This window comes from Gadus morhua, chromosome 15 (assembly GCF_902167405.1).
Source record: "Gadus morhua chromosome 15, gadMor3.0, whole genome shotgun sequence".
Classification (NCBI taxonomy): domain Eukaryota; kingdom Metazoa; phylum Chordata; class Actinopteri; order Gadiformes; family Gadidae; genus Gadus; species Gadus morhua.
The window spans coordinates 25,749,322-25,753,663 of record NC_044062.1 but is presented as its reverse complement, the minus strand read 5'-3'; the positions used below and the strand labels follow the sequence as shown (position 1 = coordinate 25,753,663).

Genomic DNA, 4,342 nt, shown 5'->3' with positions numbered 1-4,342 from the left:
GTATTTATCGCTTGAATTAACATAGCAAATTAATAAATAAATATTTATACATGTTAGTAACCATTTTTAGAGCTTAAAAAAGTTTTTTAACGTTATTTAGACCAATACCTCAGGATTTTTTCGTTGCGTTATTAAACTTATTAGAACAAAAAATGTAAAATAATCAAACAATATTATGACACGTCAGTAAGCATTTTTAGAGCTAAATTTTTTTTAGTGTTTTTTGGACAAATAAACAAATTTAGTGTGTTGACAATTATTTAATGGAATAGAGTGTATTATACACTTTACTCATTAAGTAATTGACCATTAGAATTAAAGGGCAACTTCACCCATTTCACATAAGCTTTGTATTTTTAGAACCCCCCGCATATTTTTGAATGGTCTAGCATCATTTCCTTATTTTCTGGAGAGACTGGAGAGATCCGTATCGATCTCCAACACTTCCTGTTTTTTATGACGCAATATGACGATTTTTGCGTACAAGAAAATAGGAAGTGTAAGAGGGGATGATTCTCGTACGACTACAACCACTAGTCCCACCCCCCTCTAGGGGGTGGGACCCACTGACGCTATAGACCTATTAGAGCAGTGCCAGTGGGTGGGACTTCACCAGCAGAAACTAACATCCACAGCGTCTGAAGCTAAGATAACAGAGGCTGTTGATAAAACTGAAGTAGGCCTACATTGGCGGAGGGTACTCGATCTGACATAGAAGATGGCTCCATGCAAAAGTTCACCATTTCGAAAGAAATAGACGAGGGCTGCCGTATTTTCCGCACTATACGGCACACCGGATTATCAAGCGCACCTTCAATGAATGGCCTATTTTAGAACTGTTTTCATGTATAGGGCGCACCGGATTATAAGGCGCATAGAATAGAAGATACTGCAGTCAAACGTTTGACTGGGGTTGCGTTATGCATCGACCAGACCGAGCTGTGCTAAAGGGAATGTCAACAAAACAGTCAGATAAAGTCAAACTTTATTAAGCGTTCTGACAACTCCGGTCACTCCCATGGTAACGATGTTCAAACGTTAATGTGCATATTAACAATATCTCATCAATATCAATATCTCTCAACAATAAGCTCACTTTTTCAGTTCATTCCCCGTCTACGAATCCCTCGAATTCTTGTGTGTCCGAATTAAACAGTTGGGCGAGTACGGCATCCAACATGCCCGGATCCCTCTCGTCATTATCCGAGTCAGTGTCGCTGCTGTTGCCTGGCAGTTCAGTGATTATTCCTGCCTTCGTGAAAGCTTAGACCACAGTTGAGACTGTTATATCAGCCCAGGCATCCACGATCCATTGGCAGATAGTGGCGTAAGTCGCCTGGCGCTGTCTCCCCGTCTTGGTGACGTGTGTTCGCCTTCTTGGCCCCGTCCACACGAAGCCGATTTTTTGGGTGAAACCGCATAAAAAGACGCTTTTGGTGGACACGGGCTACGGCCACACCAAACGCGTGTAACGTGCTTAACTTGAAGCTTGATCATTGTGTGTCACAAAAATGGTTCAACGCGCCAACGCGCCTGCGGCTGCGCTGGATTTAGGAGTCCGAGGTAGGAAACCCAAATGCCGCCGTGTTTGGGTGCATGATAGAGTTTAGATCGGGTTAGATTAAATAATGTCGGATATAAATAACAATAATCGGGTTAAATAACTTCACATGGTGTGTCTGGTGTGTTTCCAGCATTCGTAGTGTTGATCAGCAGATAGTCCGCCAAGACGTTGAGGTTGCTTAGCAACCAGAGACGCTGTCCATGCAAGTGAATGGAGCGTTCCCTCTTCGTCATAACTATCAAACCAAACATCCTTCACATTCAACGAGCGAACATTATGAAATTAAAATGCACATTTCTCGCTAAAAATGTTTACATAAACGCATTTAATTGCGTAACTATGTTACTATTTCCACCCAGAATAAAGGAAGATGTCGGCCGTATGCTTCTGTGCAAGCGTCACTACTCTAGTGACGTCGGTTCAAGCTCCACGCTGATTTGTTCCATTAGTAGATGGAACAAGGAGGTGTCCGATAGGCGGAGATGATCAGCGGGAGTGGCCGCCAGCGAAGCTGTGCATGGTGGGAGTTGTTGTCTTCAATCCACAAGCGCCAAAAAGTCACTTTCTGCCTTTTCTCGGTCAAGACTGCACCAAAGTAGAATTTTATTTTATTATTCGACTACATATAGGACCCAATTGCAATACATATTCATGCCTCCACCGGTGAAATGCTCCTTTAAGTAATTGGAATTAAGTAATTGTTTTAATATGTCTAATAGAATCAAATTTAATTTTTTGCTAAATATATCATCATCATTTGATATAAATATACATTGAAGAATAACCACACCAAAGTTTCCGCACAATATATTGAACAAATAATCTACAGAAGCTTAAAGATATAGCTTCTTCATGCTGACTGCCATCAGCTCCAACTCACTGTCAAAATAATCAAACAGTCAAATCAACATTAAGCCTATACAATATATTATTTGTATTCTGTCACTGGAAACGTCATACACTTCTCTTTTTCGCTTCAGTCTGAAGACTGGTGGAAGTAGTTCAGCCGCCATTTGTTTGGCCTCCTCCATGAAGTGTGGGAACCTTCTGCCGTGCCTGTATAAATAAAGAGAAATTATTGTGGGAATTATACATATTTTGTTAATATTGGGTTTGAGGTATATATTCATATTTGAAATAAACAAAAACATACCCATCCAGGTGGAAGTTCTCAGGCAGTACTGTGCACCACCATTTTCTGAGGACGAATTTTATTAATTTTTCGATGTTGTAACCTTACATATCTCAAAAATCAAATTCTTATTTTAAACGTATCTTTTCAATCGTCAGCACTTTTTTCATTTAATTTAATGCCTACTTACAACAGTGAAGTTAAACAGGGCCTCCATGGCAAGGTACCAAGCATACTGTGATGGAAAAATGTAATCGGTGACAACATTCACACGCGTTGTTATATCTGTTAAGTACATTTTAAGTCTGCGACCATTAGTACCACCATGAAAGACAGAGTATACCATAATCATGAAGATCCCACAGTCGTTCCCATATGCCTGTGGTGGAAGTCCCTGAACCATGAAGGTAGAACATAATATTAGAAACACATCTAAAAACGATTTATTCCTTAAAAGTTAGACAATAAAAAAGGCATGACAGTTTTGCTAAATCGTGTTGCTGTAGTATCACATTGGTGATTACGGATGACACTAAATAAACCACAGCACGGCTTTAACATGAATTTTACTCAATATGTTAATAATTATTATGAACAGGTTAACTCTCACTTACTTTCATGAACGAAGTGCAGTAAGGGTGTTGTTCTCCGGGGCTGCAGCTGGACCCTACTCGAAAGACCAGCATCAGCTTGCTGAGCAGAAGCTGGAGAGGGCAGACCGGGCTGATCCTCCCCCAATAAGGAGACGCAAGTGGAGGGAGTTGGAGGCCCGTCTCCAGAGGCTAAGGGAGCATTACATTGCAGGTCGCAGAGATCTGGCATCTTTCTGGAAGGCTGTCAGCCGCAATGTTTTCCTGTAGGCTAAGTGTCGTGGAAATATCAATCATAACCAGAGGCGGTCCTGGCTGGATTTACGCCCTGGGCAAACCATCCCTTGCAACGCCCCCCCCCCCCGCCCCCCCACCTCGTCGCCAAAAAAATAAATAAAATTACCCCCAAACCCTGACACCAACACAACAATATATTATATTATTTGTATTATTTCAATATATATCATCTTAAATACAAAAAGGTAACAAGAACAGAGAAAAAACAAGATAAATAAATACAGTATATAAACACCAATGTAAATTGCACAAGGATTCCACAGGATCTAATAACCATGCTTGAAAAATCCCTGAAGAAAGCTAAAAAAAACAACAACAAATAAAACTACTCTGTGGAGCATTAAAAAAAGATTTGTGCAGTAAACTATATTGTATTTTACATACGAGTTTTGTTTTGCATCATCCTAATACCATCTCTGAATAGTTCCAGTTATGATAACACACCAGTTTTGTTCATAGAGAAACAGCAGATAATTAACATAATCTGAATTCAGTGCTCAGACTGTAGCAAATTTTTCACCCTGGGTTTTTCACCCTGTTTACAACTGGCATTAACATTACCAACAGGTGTGAAGTGCAATCTAATACTTGTCTGTGATGATACATCGACTTGCAACAAGTTGAATGACACCTCTGTCGTGGTCTGAGGGGGTCTGTATCTCTTTCTCTGGCACTAAGCAACTTTGAGGAGCATGGTAGGAACCCGGCTCTCACTTAAGTTTCTTTGTGTTGCAAACACAAACTAGACTAGGTTGCCTT

General features: G+C 40.4%; 1 long non-coding RNA gene across 1 annotated transcript; it reads right to left on the bottom strand.

Annotated features, from left to right (window-relative positions):
- Positions 1-2,377: 2,377 nt before the first annotated feature.
- Positions 2,378-2,770, bottom strand: LOC115559634 (uncharacterized). Its single transcript, XR_003979620.1, has 3 exons — positions 2,718-2,770; positions 2,527-2,620; positions 2,378-2,443 (listed from the first exon to the last, which is right to left on the bottom strand). It is a non-coding gene; the product is annotated as an uncharacterized LOC115559634 (long non-coding RNA).
- Positions 2,771-4,342: the final 1,572 nt, after the last annotated feature.